Source organism: Phocoena sinus, chromosome 10 (assembly GCF_008692025.1).
Source record: "Phocoena sinus isolate mPhoSin1 chromosome 10, mPhoSin1.pri, whole genome shotgun sequence".
Taxonomy (NCBI): Eukaryota; Metazoa; Chordata; class Mammalia; order Artiodactyla; family Phocoenidae; genus Phocoena; species Phocoena sinus.
The window spans coordinates 73,664,033-73,682,290 of NC_045772.1; the positions used below are offsets into that span (position 1 = coordinate 73,664,033).

Genomic DNA, 18,258 nt, shown 5'->3' on the forward strand with positions numbered 1-18,258 from the left:
GCCAATATGAAATCAACCTATGTGTTTATTGATAGATGAATGGACATAGAAGAGGTGATATACATATATACAATGGAATATTACTGAGCCATAAAAGAATGAATTTTTGCCATTTGTGGTAACATGAATGAACATAGAGGGCATTACACTAAATGAAATAAATCAGACAGAAAGACAAATTCTGTATGATTTCACTTTTATGTGGAATCTAAAAAATAAAACAAATGAACAAACATAACAAAGCAGAAACAGAATTATAGACACAGAGAAAAAACAGGTGGTTGCCTGAGGAGAGAGGGATAGGGGGAGGAAAGAAATAGGTGAGGGAGATTAAGAGGTACAAACTTCTAGTTGCAAAATAAATGAGTCACAGGTATGAAATGTACAGTGTGAGGAATATAGTCAATAACTATGTAATGTGTTTGTATGCTGACACATCCTAACTAGACTTATCATGGTGATTATTTTGAAATGTATGGAAGTACCAAATCACTATGCTGTGTACCAGGAACTAACACAGTGTTGTAGGTCAATTCTACTTCAAAAATAAACAAACTGATGGGATAAGAGATCATATTTGTGGTTACCAGTCATGAGAGGTGAGAGGAGGGTGAACTGATTGAATGAAATCAGTCAAAAGGTACAGACTTCCAGTCATGAGATAAATAAGTATTAGGGATGTAATTTACAAAATGATAAATATAATTAACACTGATGTATGTTAGATATGAAAGGTTTTAAGAGAGTAAATCCTAAGAGTTCTAATCAAAAGAAAACTTTTTTTCTTTTTCTTTAATTTTGTATCTATATGAGATGTTCACTAAACTTATTGAATGTGAAAATCATTTTATGGTGTAAGTCAAATCATTATATTTTAAACTTATACAGTACTGTATATCAATTATACCTCAATAAAACTGGAAGAAAAAAAGAACCATTAATGGACACATTTTCTTGCTTCTGATGTTAAGTAGAATACTTGCTATGTTTTGTGTGTTTGTGTGTATGTGTGGATATATCTTTTGTAAAATTAAGAAAGTTTCTATTTCTATTTTACTAAGAGCTTTTATCAATAATTGTTAAATGTTATACAATGTTTTTTTCTGCATCTATTGCAATAATAGTAAGTTTTTCTACATTAAAATTTTAATACAGACACTTAGATATTCTACTACTGAACAAACTTTCTATTCCTCTAATTAAACCAACTTTAACTTCATATATCACCTTAACAGTATGTTTGAGAGCTTAATTCAAGTGCATTTAGAATTGATTCTTTAGTCAGGAGGGAGATTCAGGCTACAATTACCTTGTTTTGTATTCTTGTCTGAATTTGGTATCAAGCACATACCATTTTTATTAAAAAAGTTGGGGAATGTTCCCCTTTTTATATTTTCTGAAAATACATTAAGGTCAAAATTATATGTTTCTTAAATTATTGGTGGGATTCATAAAATTATCTGGACCTAGGGTTTTCTTTATGATACTCTTTTGATCTAGTGATTCAATTTCTTTTATTGCTACATGAGCATATAAATGTATTTCTTGCTTTATAACAATACAGATTTCTATTTTGGATTGGTAATTTCTATTTTTCTAGAGCATTGTCTATTTTAAATATTTTTCAAGATTTTTGCCATAAGGTTTTTAGAGTACTTAAAATACCTCCTGTGTTTTTATTTTGTTCATTTATTCATTCCTAATCTTTTTGTTGTGACGTTTAATGTTTTTGATTAGAGTCTGTCAATTGCATTAACCATTCCAATTTTTTTGTTTATACTCTATCTTGTTTTCTATTTTCATTTGTGCCTGCTCTTTCCTTTATTATATCCTTTCTTTCACTTTGAGTTCATTATGTTGTTCTTTTTCTAATTTGTTAAGAAATGCTTAACAAATCAGAAATTTGTTGAAATGCTTATTGAAATTAGAAATGCTTATTTCATCAATTTTCAACTTTATTTTAATAAGACTTTAAGGCTATAAGTTTACCTTCACAAGTTCTGACAAGTAATATTTATATATTTTTTGCTTTAATTATAATATTTCTAAATTTCCATTAGAACTGTGTTTTTTAATTTCTAAAAGTTTGGAATTATTTTAATTATATTTATGTTATTATTTTCAACTTAATTGCATTGTAATTAGAGAATGTGGCATAAGAATTTCTCTATCTTGGTTTTTTGAAATGCCAATTACACATTTTATTATTTCTTTAGCTTTATGTTTACTTTTTTTCTTTGCTCATCATTCCTCTTGCATCTCATACATTTCTGGGATTATTTCCCTCCCTCAAGTTTCTTTACTGAGTTTCTGTAGCACCCCAAACAGATGATATTAAAAGTAGAGGAAAGATAGATGGGGCTGGAGACGCTTCTGGAAGTAACATCACGATAGCAGCCCAAGGAGAACCCCAAGTTCAGTTTAAGTTTGTATTGGTTGATGATGGTGGTACTGGAAAAACTACAGTCCTGAAACGTCATCTGACTGGTGAATTTGAGAAGAAGTATGTAGCTACCTTGGGTGTTGAGGTCCACCCCTTTGTGTTCCATAACAACAGAGGACTTATTAAGTTCAATGTTTGGGATACAGCTGGTCAGAAGAAATTTGTTGGACTGGGAGATGGCTATTATATCCAAGCTCAGTGTGCCGCTTATGAATGTTTGATGTAACATCAAGAGTTACTTACAAGAACATGCCTAACTGGCACAGAGATCTGGTACTACTATGTGAGAACATCCCCATTGTGTTGTGTAGAAATCAAATGGATATTAAGGACAGAAAAGTTAAGGTAAAGTCAATTGTCTTCCACTGAAAGAATAATCTTCAGTACTATGACATTTCTGCCGAAAGTAACTACAACTTTGAAAAGCCCTTCCTCTGGCTTGCTAGAAATCTGATCGGAGACCCTAACTTGGAGTTCGTCGCCATGTCTGCTCTCACCCCGCCAGAGGCAGTCATGGACCCAGCCACGGCAGCGCAGTACGAGCATAATCTAGAGGTTGCTCAGACAACTGCTTTCCCGGATGAAGATGATGACTTGTGAGAAAGTGAAGCTGGATCCCAGCGTCAGAAGTCTAGTTTTATAGGCAACTGTCCTGTGATGTCAGTAGTGCAGCGTGTTTGCCACTTTGTTACATAGTTAAGCAGAACATGTGTTTAATCTTTGGGATGCTGAAGGAGATGAATGGGCTTCAGAGTGAATGTGGCAGTTTAAAAATACCTTCATTTTTTGGACCTGCATATTTAGCTGTTTTGGAACACAGTGGTTTCCTCCTTGAATTTCAAGTATAAGACTGCTACAGTCACATCACAATATTCAGTGGTGGAATCTTGTTACTGTCGTTCCCATTCCTTTTTGTTTAGAATCAGAATAAAGTTGTATTTCAACTATCTTTAAAAAAAAAAAAGTAGAGGAAAGAAAATCCATCAAACCTACAATGGAATAACCATTAGGTTGACAGCTGCTCCAAGAACAATACTAGGTACCAAAAAATATTGAAATGACATTTTCAAAATGTTGAGAAGAAATAACTAGCAAATTTAAAATTCTGTATCTCAGCGAAACTCTCTTTTAAAAGGAAGGAAAATAAAAATATTTTAAGCAAATAAAACCTGAAAAAATTTACTACCAACATAGGCAATATTTAAAAAGATGAAAAACTGATCATTTTCATGAATTATTGAAAGACATACAGATTCAGGGAGGCAAAAGATCATAAGCAAGATAAATAAAAGTCAATCCATAACTTTCTCATTCTCTTTAATCATTCTGGGCCCTAGAATGAAGCATATAAAAGGTCTTTTCACTTTATCCTTCATAGCCTTTTTTTTTTTTTTTTTTTTTTTTTTTTTGTGGCACGCGGGCCTCTCACTGTTGTGGCTTCTCCCGTTGTGGAGCACAGGCTCCGGACGCGCAGGCTCAGCAGCCATGGCTCACGGGCCCAGTCGCTCCGCGGCATGTGGAATCTTCCCAGACCAGGGCACGAACCCGTGTCCCCTGCATCAGCAGGCGGACTCTCAACCACTGCGCCACCAGGGAAGCCCCTTCATAGCTTTTAAGATCTCTTTAACTTTATTTCATTCTTTGTCTGTCTGTGCTATAGTTGTATTCTTTTTTTAGATTTATTTTCAAGGTCCATCCTTTCTTCAGCTAGGTATAATTTACTGATCTATTGAGGTTTTAATTTTAATTATTAATATTCAGATTTCTAGAGCCTCTATTTGGTTCATTTTCAAATCTGATTAGCCAGTTTCAATAATCTTCTTTTATGTCCTCTTATTTTCATTTCCATTTACTATTTCTTGAAGTATATCATAGTTATTGAAGTATAAACATAGTTATTTTGTATTCTGTTTCTCATAATTTCTGTAACTGCAATCCTTGCATATCTGACTCTAAATTTTTGACTTGGAGTTTTATGGGCCATACAGGTAGATCTCAGGCTTATGATTAGGAAATTTCAGGGTAGGTATATTTTTTTCTCTTCTATCTAGATCCAAAAACAAAACATGGTCATATGGTCACAATCTTATGTTGTGTGGTGGGGTTTTCCCCAGTTTACTCAGTGAGGGTATCACTCTTTGCAGATCTTGGTCTCATGCGAGTTTTCTTCTCTCTGATATCTCACTATACATACTCAAACCCCAGACTTTGTCTCTTGTTCATGATCCAGGTGATTTATTAAAACCCAGATTCTGTCCACATTGATAGGTAGATAGTGCCAGGTCAAATGCCATCTCCAGTTCTCTTTTATTGCCATAGATTTATACCTCTTTGTTGTTTCTGGCCTCAACTCAGTCATGCATTTAAATATTTTATTTTATATATGTTTTATTTAAAAAATACTATTTTTTAGAGCACTTTTAGATTCACAAGTAAATTAAGAGGAAGGTACAGAGATTTCCCATATACTCCCTGCCTCCATACGTGCATAGTCTCCACCAGAGTGGTACATTTGTTACAGTTGATGAACCTACACATCATAATCTCCTAAGGTCCATGATTTACATTAGGGTTCACTCTTGGTATTGTACATTCTATGGCTTTGAACAAACATATAATGTAAAATATATAATGTCTAACATATAAAAAGTGCAATGACGTATATCCATCATTATAGTATCATACAGAACAAATTCACTGCCCTAAAATTCTCTGTGTTTCTCCTGTTCATCCTCCCTCTCCATCCTCCACCCACTCACCACACACACGCATACCACTGATCTTTTCACCATCTCCATACTGTTGCCTTTTCCAGAATGTCACATAGTTGGAATCACAGAGTATGCAGCCTTTTCAAATTGACTTCTTGTATTTAGTGATATGAACTTAAGTTTCCTCCATCTCTTTTCATGGCTTGATAGCTCACCTCATTTTAGCACTGAATAATATTCTGTCATCTGAATATACCACAGTTATTTATGCATACACCTACTGAAAGACATCTTAGTTGTTTCCAAGTTTTGGCAATTATGAACAAAGCTGCTATAAACATCTGCATGCAGATATTTGTGTGCACGTAAGTTTTCAGTTCCTTTAGTTAAATACCCAGGAGCATAACTGCTGGATTGCATGGTAAGAGTATTGTTTTGTAAAAAAACATCAAGCTGTCTTCTGAAGTGTCTGTACCACTTTGCATTCCCATGAGCAATGTACAAGAGTTCCTGCTGCTCCACATCCTCATTAGCATTTGGTGTTGTCAGTGTTCTGGATTTTGGCATTCTAAGAATTATGTAGTCGTATCTCGTTTTAATTTGCATTACCCTGATAACATTGATGTGAAGCATTTTTTCACATGTTTATTTGTTACCTGTATATCTTCTTTGGTGATGTGCCTGTTAAAGATCTTTGGCCCATATTTAATTGGGTTGTTTGTTTTCTTATCATTGAGTTTTAAGGGTCCTTTGTATATTTTGGATAACAGTATTTTATCAGATGTGTCTTTTGCAAATATTTTCTCCTAGTCTGTGGCTTGTCTGATCATTCTCTTTACACTGTCTTTTGCAGAGCAGAAGTTTTTAATTTTAATGAATTCCAGTTTCTCAATAATTTCTTTCGTGCATCATGTCTTTGGTATTTTATCTATATGCTTTTATCCAGAATGTTTGATGTATTGCTTCACAAGGGGTTCACTGAACCTCTAGTATACTGCACAGCTAGAGGCAGAAATCCTCTTCATTGGATTGTTCTAGGTAAGAGCTAAGCACTTGCCTCTGTCTACATTAATTCCAGTGGACATCAGTCGACTTCTCCTATATTCTGTCACCAAGTTCCACTCCTGCCTTGCAACACTTGTTCGGCAAGTTTCTGCAGCTCAGTAAGCATCTAGACAGGCAGAGTGGGAAGGAAAGGGAAAAAAGACTATAAAACATGTAGGTCCCCCTCCTAGAAGACATTCTTATTCTGAATAAATACATTTCTTGATGCTATTCTTATTTGGGTTGTTATGAGGGAGAAGTATGCACAATAATAATGATCTTAAAAGAAAGTCTCACTTTCCAATTTCTCTAGCCTTCTCATATATAGGCTGGAAATGGGAGATGGCCGCAGAGCTATCTTAGCATAATCTGCATAGCACATCTCTTTGGATCAAAGGAGTACTTATACTTTTCACCTATGGTTATCAGCGTTAGAGCCTTAGTAACTAGAGCTCCTGTTTAACTTCTTGTTAAATATATATGCATTCACACATTAATAGAAGTATACATGCATAGCAAGTTTCTGAAAGGCCAAGCACAAATCAGATAACCTTGGAAATGGAAATCATGAGATGATGAGGAAAGAGTATTGTTTTCCTTTATATTGTTTTATGTATATTTTTTCTTTTTTTACAATGAATATATTTAAAATTTATTATTTAAAATATCTTGAAAAAGTCTTGATTTTTAAAAAATTAATGTTTACAAAGAAGTGGATTAGTTTTATCGAGAATATATGAGAGGTTAAGGGAGCAAAAGGAGATTTTTAATATGTTTTGTTCATAAAAGTTTATTTAGCAGACATCTGTTGTCCACTTACTAGCATATTAAGCACTGGGAAATGTAAAAATAAACAAACCCTTCAAAGATAATCTGTAATCTAGTAGGAGAAATAGACACGTACATAAATAATTGAAGGGAGTCAACCAAGGCATTGAAAATGGGAAAAATTGTGTGTCTGAGATTTCAAATTAGAAAAAAATGTCTGTTCTAAACTGACCATTCTGTTTCACTGGTAAACCTCCTGTATCATAAAGATGTTGAAGGACACTTTCCACAACAAAAGGAAAATCTTTCCACTAATGGCATAGGTTTTCTGTAACAAAATAAAACTATTAAGTCCTTCTCCTCATATATGTGCAACACAGATGTCAATATTTGCTTTGTATTCTGCACATAAGTAATTTCACTCAATATTTTCCACATCCATGATTCCATTCAACTATATATCCTTGTTCTTTGTGATGATACTGATGTTAAGTGACATCTACCTTTGTTATTCATAAAGTAATTTTCCAGTAGTTCAGTGTTTCTTGTAGCTGATTTTATAGGTTTCTCAGCCAAGGTGTGACATAAATATTTTGCTTTAAAAAAGGCAACTTTATGGAAAAGGCAAAAATATGGAGACAGTTGTAAAAGACTAGTCATTGCCAGGGGCTTATATAGGGGAAAGAAGGGGAAGATGAATACGTGGAGTGCAGGGATTTTTAAGGCAGATAGACTACTCTGTATACTATAGTGTGGATACACATCATTATACATTTATCAAAACGCATAGAATGTACAATACAGAGAATGAATCCTGATATAAACTCTGGACTTTAGTTAATAACAATGTATCTGACTCATTGATTGTAACAAATGTGCCCCACTGTCGCAAGATAGAAGAATCTGGGGAGGGTTGAGGAGATGTGTGGGAACTCTGTACTTTCCACTCGGTTTTCCTGTAAACCTAAAACTTCTAAAAAGTTAATGAATTCAAAAAAATAAAAGGAAACTTTGAATTTGTTTCCTCTGAAGTTTTGCTCGCTTCCTCACCTTTAGATAGAAATACTTCAGTTTAATAGTGGAAGGCATCAGTGTTGTCTTTTTTCTCTAAAACCTGGTTTGTTTGGGGGTTTCTTTTCTGCATTGGGTCTTAGTTGCTGCGTGCAGGCTTTCTCTAGTTGCGGTGAGCAGGGGCTATTCTTCAATGCAGTGTGCGGGCTTCTCATTGCAGTGGCTTCTCTTGTTGCAGAGCACCGGCTGTAGACGTGCGGGCTTCAGTAGTTGTGGCTCGCGGGCTCAGTAGTTGTCGCGCACAGGCTTAGTTCCTCTGTGGCATGTGGGATCTTCCCGGATCAGGACTCGAACCCGTGTCCCCTGAGTTGGCAGGAGGATTTTTAACCCCTGCGCCACCAGGGAAGTCCTGATTTTTTTTAAAATCAGAGAAGCTGCCATACTTTTTTTGAAAGTGTGACAAATTTTATAACAGCTTATGCACTGGCATCTAGATGTAAATGGATAGCTGGAGCAGTACAATTTTATTTTCATATATTATTCATCAAAATTCCTATTTTCACATTTAAATTTTGGCTACTGGTGCTGTCACCACATTCTCAGCTTCATTTGTCCCAACATGTAAAGATTCCCATTCTAAAAGAGAGTAGTATTTTGAAAAATATCATTTCTATTTTTTCTCTCTTACAGCATGTTTTAAGCACATTTCTTCTAGAAAATCTTTTCTGACAGTACATTTTACTGAATCACTGTTTGATTTTCTGAAGAGTGCTCATTTTTCTACTTTTATTTCTGACTACTCTTTGCAGCTAGAAATAATAGCAGAGGCACTTACTTTTATGCATGACACTGTGTATAATAAGCATTTTACTTACATTAATTTAATCTTCAAGATAACCCTTCCTTGTAGGTGATGTGTTTTCTGTTTTAATGAAACTAAAGAGAGCCAGAATTATGAATTAGGTCTTAACTGACACCAAATATCCTTCTGCTTTCAAGAACTTTACTATAATTTTGTCTTTAGTTTGCATATTTTAATGTTAATTTTGTTACATGTTGCTATACTATTTTGTTAATGTTCTTGCCTTTGTGCATGTTAAGTAACCCCAAGGAAATAATAAATTCTGAAGGGAAAGCATTGTGAGTCTCTTTCCCTGTTATCTGCCACTTCCTGTCCCCAGTGAATTCTTATGCTAGTATTTAGTTTTGAACAAATAATGATTAGCAGCTCCAAAATTTAAAAAATAAAATGAACTACAGGGATCGTAGAATTGAGAAAGACTACTAGTTTTCCATGAAAATATTTTTATTCAGTAAACTCAAACACAAAGAAGAGATGCTTCCTTAAAGAACAAAAATTCAGTGAAATGATGAGACTATCTTACAGTGTTTTCAGTTTGAAAAATGTTTTAATATACATTATGTATTTTAATTCTCACAACATGCTTACATAGGGAAAGTTATATAACCATTTGAACAATGAAAATTCTGGGACCCAGAGATGTAAACTGACTTGTATAGTAATTAGTGGATTTCAGATTCCAACCTAAGTCTTTTAATTCCAGATCCCTGACTACTCAAGACCCAGCAGTTCGTGTATCCTTTAAAAATTTTTCATTACAGTCAAACTGCCATCCAGAGAGATTGCTATCAATTTATAGGCAGTATAGTCTAATGGTTAAGAGTGTTGACTTGAGAGTCACCTACTAACCTTGATATCTTGGTATAAGTCACTAAACCAGTCCCTCAGTTCAACTGTAAAATGCAAATGACAATATGACACCTACCCACAAGGTTTTTATGAGAATTAAATGAGTTGATATACGTAAAGTACTAGAAAGAGAGTTTGGTACATTGTAAGAAGTCCATAAGAGCACCAAACCTTTGCTGGCACTTGATATTCCATGAGAATGTCATTTTTATTAATGAACTGAAGGCTAAAAAATGCTATTGGCTTATTGTTTTAGTTTGCATTTTCCTAATTATTAGTAAGGGTGAGCATCTTTTTGTGTGTGTGGTTCTTTTTGTTGGTAGTGTTTTTGTTGTTGTTTTTGTCTGTTTGGGGTTTTGGGGGGTTTTTTGGTATTGTTTCATCTGAAGGGTCAGTTCATATCCTTCGCTCATTTGTAAATTTTGTGTGTGTGTTTTTATAATGATTTATCGGAACTTTATATAACATAACCTGGATACTAATCCTTTGTAATATAGAGCAGTATTTTTCTTTAGTTGTTACTTATTTTTAAAATTTGTTTAAGTTGTCTTTTTTGTTGTAGTTTAAAACTTTTATGTACTCAAGTTTGTCAAGGTTTTTCTTCATGGCTTTTGATTTACTTCATATGTTTTACATTTTCATTTAATATCTACATACTTTTGGCTTTTCTATGTGGGTATTTATTACCCTAGAAATTTATTTTTGTCTGCAGAATGAGAGATGGTTCTCCCTTTTTCTTCCCATATGAGTAGACATCTTCACAGGAATAACCTGGAATTTGGTCATCTGTCCATGCTTGAGCCCTTGTACTTCACATCCCCCAAGATCTGCCTCTTACCTCTATTGTGGCCTCTTAAAAAATAGGAGTAGATAATCTGATCAACTCTTTCTCAGCTTTAGTTTTCTACCCTGCATTTAGAAGCTGACAGTGGGGCGGGGCATGGACATCCGGGTGAGCACCATTGAAAAACAGTGTGAGAAGGGAGAGTGGCAATCCAGTAGGCAAGCAGGTCCTAACAGTCACTTTCTTAGCTCAGCTGCCATAACAAAATGTCACAGACTGGGAGGCTTAAACAACAACAATTTATTTCTCACAGTTCTGGAGGTTGGGAAGTCCAAGATCAAGATGCTGGCTGACTTAGGTGCCTAGTGAGAACTCTCTTCCTGGATTCCAAGTGGCTGCCTTCTTGCATGCTCACATGATCTCTTCTTTGTGCACATTGGGAGAGAAAGAAAGCATGCTTTCTGGTGTCTTTTTTATAAGGTCACTAATCCCATCATGGGGGTCCTAACTTCGTGACCTCATGTAAACCTAAATATCTTCTAAAGGTCCCATCTCTGAATACTATCATACTGGGGGCTAGGACTTAATATATAAATTGGAGGGGGACACAAATATTCAGTTGATAACAGTCACTATTACTGGACAGTAAGTTGCTTTTTCATCCCAGACAAACTTCAGAGCTGGGCTGAGCTTCAAAAGAGGGAATGAAAATTCTCTTGACGCTTCACAGCAACTGCATGCTGCCCAGAGGTTAGTCCATGGTAAAGCAGAAGCTGTGCCACTTCAGTATGCCCACAGCAGTTGGCCCAGTGGAGACAGTTGCACTCCAGTGTGTTTGGGCATACCACTTGGCTCCACTCTCTAGCATATAGCATAGTGCCAATTATGGCTGGGATGACATGGAGCATTGTGGCTATTGTCATTCAAGGTTATCAACTGGATTCTTCTCTCAAAGTCCATGTCCTCTAGCATCTGATGCATGTTGGATACACAACTATGGTGATAGCAGCAGAGGTCTCATGCACATGGCCTTGGTACTGCTGTCCTGGTCTTGGCCTCACCTCAGGCTTGGAGTCCCACATGGGAGGTGCAGAGCCTGGGCTTGTAGAAACATGACATTTTTAAGGCACTCCACCCACCAGCTAAAAAAAAATTTGGTATTTAGATTAACTAAGAAATTAAAATTAAAATAAGTTTTAAATAATTAGACAATATTGTTATGTGTTACCAAATAAAAGCATCAAATATGCATTAATGAGTATTTTTTGTTGTGAGAAGCATCAAAAAGTACTAATGCATTATGGTACACATATGAGTGCTTTTTTCTATGCAGACTCATAAAATTTTATTTATATCTAGCATTTGCTTCTGAGTCTAAACTCCCAGTTCAGGATATGAGAGATATTTGGCATAATGAGAATTTCCACCTATTCTTTTGTATTTTCCTGAGCTGTTTCTCAAATTTAAAAATAGCAGTATTAAAATAAAACCCATGGGCACATCTGCATACCCTGTACATGCAGTAAAAGGTGCTACAACTTAATTGATAAAGCTATGTTCCATGGAGAGCAGCTTTTCCGTAAGTAAAATTTGTGTTAGTTAATGTTTGGGCTTGAAGAAAGTGGCATTCATTTATCCTTTTGTTGAGTAAATATTTATTGAGCATCTATTTTGTGCTATTGCACCATGGTAGACATTGGTCGCAGAAGAGTGAACAAGACACATGGCCCATGCTTTGCTGGATATTACAGTCAAGTGAGTAGAGTTTTCAGCCAAATAGTAAAGAAAGAACAGAATACATCAAGAAGAAATAGATTTGATAGAGAACAAGGATTATGGATATGATCAAGTGGAAGTTTAAACAAGGAGGCTTAAATGGTTAAGAAGGTAGAGAACTCTGAACAGGGCAGGGAAATCTCAGGTATGGAGATGGCAAATAGTGTGTCTTAGAAACATACATATAAAACTATTCTTTGATTTTAATTTGGAAACCACACTATTCTGTGGAATCCTTATCTGGTTCATAGAAGTAGTAAAAACTGATTGTTTTGGGGAGTATTCTTCTATTTATTTATTTTTAACATCATTATTGGAATATAATTGCTTTACAATGGTGTATTAGTTTCTGCTGTATAACAAAGTGAGTCAGCTATATGTATACATATATCCCCATATCCCCTCCCTCTTCCGTCTCCCTCCCACCCTTCCTATCCCACCCCTCTAGGTGGACACAAAGCACCGAGCTGATCTCCTTGTGCTATGCTGCTTCTTCCCACTAGCTATTTTACGTTTGGTAGTGTATATATGTCCATGCCACTGTCTCACTTCGTCCCAGCTTACACTTCCCCATCCCCGTGTCCTCAAGTCCATTTTCTACGTCTGAGACTTTATTCCTGTCCTGCCCCTAGGTTCTTCAGAACCTGTTTTTTACTTTAGATTCCATATAGATGTATTAGCATATGGTATTTGTTTTTCTCTTTCTGACTTACTTCACTCTGTATGACAGACTCTAGGTCCATCCACCTCACCGCAAATAACTCAATTTCGTTTCTTTTTAAGGCTAATATTCCAGTGTATATATGTGCCACATCTTCTTTATCCATTCATCTGTCGATGGATATTTAGGTTGCTTCCATGTCCTGGCTATTGTAAATAGTGCTGCAATGAACATTGTGGTACATGACTCTTTCTGAATTCTGGTTTTCTCAGTGTATATGCTCAGTAGTGGGATTGCTGGGTCACACGGCAGTTCTATTTTTAGTTTTTTAAGGAATCTCCATACTGTTCTCCATAGTGGCTATATCAATTTACCTTCCCACCAACAGAGCAAGAGGGTTCCCTTGTCTCCACACCCTCTCCAGCATTTGTTGTTTGTGGATTTTTTGTTGATGGCCATTCTGACCAGTGTGAGGTGATACCTCATTGGAGTTTTGATTTGCATTTCTCTAATGATTAGCGATGTTGAGCATCCTGTCATGTGTTTGTTGGCAATCTGTATGTCTTCTTTGGAGAAATGTTTATTTAGGTCTTCTGCCCATTTTTTGATTGAGGTGTTTGTTGTTTTGATATTGAGCTGCATGAGCTGTTTGTATATTTTGGAGATTAATCCTTTGTCAGTTGCTTTGTTTGCAAATATTTTCTCCCATTCTGAGGGTTGTCTTTTCATCTTGTTTATGGTTTCTTTTGCTGTGCAAAAGCTTTTGTTTCACTAGGCCCCATTTGCTTATTTTTGGTTTTATTTCCATTTTTCTAGGAGGTGGGTCAAAAAGTATCTTGCTGTGATTTATGTCATAGAGTGTTCTGCCTATGTTTTCCTTTAAGAGTTTTATAGTGTCTGGCCTTACACTTAGGTCTTTAATCCATTTTGAGTTTATTTTTGTGTATGGTGTTAGGGAGTGTTCTAATTTCATTCTTTTTTGTTGTTGTTGTTGTCGTTGTTGTACGCGGCCCTCTCACTGTTGTGTATGCTCCAATTGCGGAGCACAGGCTCCGGACGCGCAGGCTCAGCAGCCATGGCTCACGGGCCCAGCTGCTCCATGGCATGTGGGATCTTCCTGGACCAGGGCACAAACCCGTGTCCCCTGCATCGGCAGGCGGACTCTCAACCGGTGTGCCACCAGGGAAGCACTAATTTCATTCTTTTACTTGTAGTTGTCCAGTTTTCCCAGCACCAAGTATTCTTTTAGAAAAATGCACATGTATATAACACATTACACTATTAGTATTTTGATTTTATGTGTTCACTAAATATTTTTTTAACCAAACACTCAAATAAATATTTCCAAAATCTTAATGATATAAAAAGAATTTGAGGCTAATTTGACAGCTGTTCTGGTGCTCTGACACTGATGTGTGGAATGAATTGAAGTCAGACTGGAGTAAAAGTTGTTATTTGGGAAGAAAATGCAATAGTTTTGACAATTGCTTTAAGTTAGAGTTAATAGTTTTCTTTCATTTATGTCTTACAAATATATAATTTCTACCTCTATATTTTAATATTAGATAACCAAAGTATGTAGACACTTTAAAAACTTTATTGAAGTTTTATGTTCTTTTAAAAATTCTGCCTTATTTTTTAATAGAATGTTTGCAGTATTTATATAATGTTGATGTTCTGGTTTGATAATTATAGGATATTTATATAAGTTATTAAATTAGGGGAGTTGAGCGTATGGGAACTCTTTGTTCTATTTTTTGTAAGCCTAAAATTATTTCAAAATGAAAAATTAAATATAAATGAATGTACACACATACTCTTATGTATGTATGTGTGTGTGTATATCTCCAGAACCTGATCACTTCTCATTACCTCTATTGCTACTGGTCAGATCATTTACTGCTTAGATTACAGCAGTAGCCACCTAAACATCTCCCACATTCCACAGCTAGCTTCCCTCAGTTTATTTTCAACCCCCTGTTCAGACAGACCCTATTAAAACATAGGGAGCTATGTCATTACTTAGCTCAATGTGATCCAGTGGCATCCTATCTCACTCACCATTTCAGTGGTATACAAGATCTACCTTGCATAATAATTTGATGATCATCTGGCTTTTTCTTCCTTATACTATCACTAACCTCCACTTCTCTAATCTCATTTCACACTCTTTTCTCCCTGGCTCACTTTGCTCTGGCCATATTGGCCACTTCATTGTTCCTTAAACAAACGTCAGACATGTTTTCACCTGAAGGTCTTTGCATTTACTGTTCCCTCTACCAGGGATGCTATTCTTCTAGTTTCCTCATGTCTCATTCCTTCGCTTCTTTCAGGTCTCTACTCAATGTCATCTTATTGAGAGTCTTTCTGATTATTTTCCTTAAAATACAAAACATTCCCACCACCTGAGCATTCTGTATACTCCTGTTTTTCTACAGCATTAAACACCACTAAACATGTATTACATTTTATTTATATTGCTTATTGTCTTTCTCTCTCCCAAAGATGCAAGCTGCATAGGGCAAAAGTTTTTGCCCATTTTGTTTTCTGCTGTATCTCCAGTGTCTGAAACCATGTTATGCACAATGTAGACACTCAAAACATAGTTACTGAATAAATGTTTACATGAATTGGTAGTAATCACCGTACAGATTGAATTTAAGCAGTGGAATAAAGTATAAAAAGAAAGGGAAAAGGACCTTGGACCAAGACTTGAGAGCTTCAAAACTTACAAACTGGGAAGTGAAGGCCTGCAAAGAAGCCCAAACTACAGTCACCTGAATTACTGGTCTAAATGTAGAGAGTATCTCAGGAAAAATAAAAGCACAGCCAACACTTAATTGCTATTTGGAATTCAAGAACAATAAAGAAGGATCTTCAGTCATCTGTGAATATTTACTAAGTATCAAATAACATGCATTGTATTTGGAGTTGTAAATATAGTGAGCTTACAATATAGTGGGAGAGATTTTTAAACAGATAAATTCAAAGAAAATTAATAACCATTTTAATTATGCCCATGTACACTGTGAATATATAAAAGAGGTCTCTTTGCTCTAAGCTAAGTGTGAGGGCATAAAGAAAAGAGTCTAAGAACACTCTCAAGATAGGGTAGAATTTGGCCAAAGAAATAAGGGGTAGAATGGAGATAAGCTGATGAAAGTAGTTTTAAATATGATGTCACTTAAGCACTAAAACACTTATTGAATTCATTTAATGACTTATAAGTAGGAATAAAATTTAGTTCAAATTCTTTTTTATCTTCATTATAAACTCCTCAAAGGAATAACTGTCCTCTTGCCTTCTTATCAACAATTCTTAGATCCCTGGACACCTAGCTTTCCTTTCCCCTGTCCTTTTAAAACTACTCTCTATGGTTACAATTAGCTGTGTTGAACTGATAGCTCCATTGATTCTTCCTCTGTCCTCATACCCTTTGGTTCCTCCAGTGCCTTTATGCTTGTCTTCTACCCACCATTTGACACTGTCTCTACCTTTATTATTGTCACATTGCTTCAACCCAAGATCTCCTTCTACAATTCACTTTCTCTTTCCTCTTTCTTCTACCAAATGAGCTCTCCCTTCCTTCCACCCAACTTGCTTGTTTTAGTTAGTAGCACTACAATTATTCTCTCAGCTGCCTATGATGAAATAAAAATCCAAATTTTAAGGCAAGACAAGAAAAGTTTAAACATAAACCATTTTCTTTGCCCTTTGGCCTCCTCCCTCCCCTCTAGTGTGCATTGTGCACCTGCCTTGTGTCTTCACCAGACCTCCCCAATGGCAGAAATACGTGCTCAACCTTAAAGATCAATTTTTCTACTTCTGGCACCAGCCATGTAACTCCTCAGAAGATAATATTCTTTTCTCGACCATATAAAGGGTCAGGATGACACATCTCTCGCCTTGTATGGGCACACATCTTTGATGAATTTTATGTACAATGCCAATATGTCATTTCCTTTAAAAATATCAATTGGTGCAGAACAGACTGGTCAGATGACCTGGGGAAATACTGTGCTGCACCTAACAGAAGTTCTTAGCTTAAATATTTACTTTAGACCTTATTAATGTTACTAGCTATATTACTTGTATTCTGTCTAATTTACAAGATTGATGTTTATTGCATTACCAAATGTGTGACTGAGTCTCAAATAAAATTAACGATGATTAGGCAACTTGAAACTATTGATCAAATACATAGTTCTATAAGATCAGTGATTGTAATAGTGTAATTCTAGATATGGGAGGAAGAAATGAGAGGAAACCATTTCCTGGACCATAATGGACTAGTCCAGAGGCTTTTGGCTACTGGTAATAGGGCTTAGTCTAGGACTAGCGCATGGAGTGGCCTATCAAAGAAATCCTCCCCTGATCTGGGAATTCTTAGCACAGTGGGACAAATTGGTCATGAGATGTCTCCCAAAGCTTGGTTGAAATTAAGATTGAAAGGGAGGGGACTGTAAAATAGAGAATGTTGCCCAACATCCAGTTCTACAAGAATCAAGTCATTAGCCACTGCTGTTGCTGACCTGCAATACACCCTGAAAGGAATTCAGGGTGAAGATCAGGATAAGACATTCTGTGCTCTGGGAAAACTGACAGAAATGGCCCTCAGATAGTTAGCTATTTCCAGGAGAAAACTTTATGAACTTGCATCTTCCCAATACTTAGAAAAGCACTAAAACCATTAACTAAGATGTATGTTCCTTGCAAATAACAGTGACCTTGCACCAAGATGTGTGCTTGAATGCATGTATCCACTTGGCAAAAATCACATATACACTGGCTTCCCGCTTTACCACTTCAGAAGTTCTCAGAGCTCTCTGAAAGACTGTCTCCTAGGTTATAATACTCAGGTTGGCTTAAATAAAATTTTCCATTTCTTTCTTAAACTATTAATTTTTCATAAACACCTGTATTTAGCGATAGTTTTTAAAACTACTTTATAAATTCACAATATTTAATTGAAGGACTCTCTGAGACCCTTTAATTGACATGTCTCCCTTGTTCTCCCAGTTGATGCTTGTATCTTTTTGGTGGACTCTTCATCCAGTGGTTTTCTAGCCTATGCTTGAACATTTTCAATGACAGTAAGTGTAATATCTAATCCCCTTTTATTCTTCTCCCATATTGCTAATTCCTGTTAATTCTTCCTTAAGGATGTCTTTCACTTGTAAGTCTTACTTCTCCATTTTCACCATAGTCTATTAAGATGCCTAGTTTAGGCCCTTACCATGTCATAATTAATTTAGTATGATATGGTTGCCTAACTGAGTCTCCCAAATTCATCTCACAGACTTGGACCAGACTCATAATTCTTTTTAAATTTTTATTTTATTTTGCATA

At 35.7% G+C, this 18,258-nt stretch overlaps 1 pseudogene; it reads left to right on the forward strand.

The window, feature by feature from the left end:
• Window positions 1-592: 592 nt before the first annotated feature.
• LOC116761194 lies at window positions 593-3,043 on the forward strand (annotated as a pseudogene).
• Window positions 3,044-18,258: the final 15,215 nt, after the last annotated feature.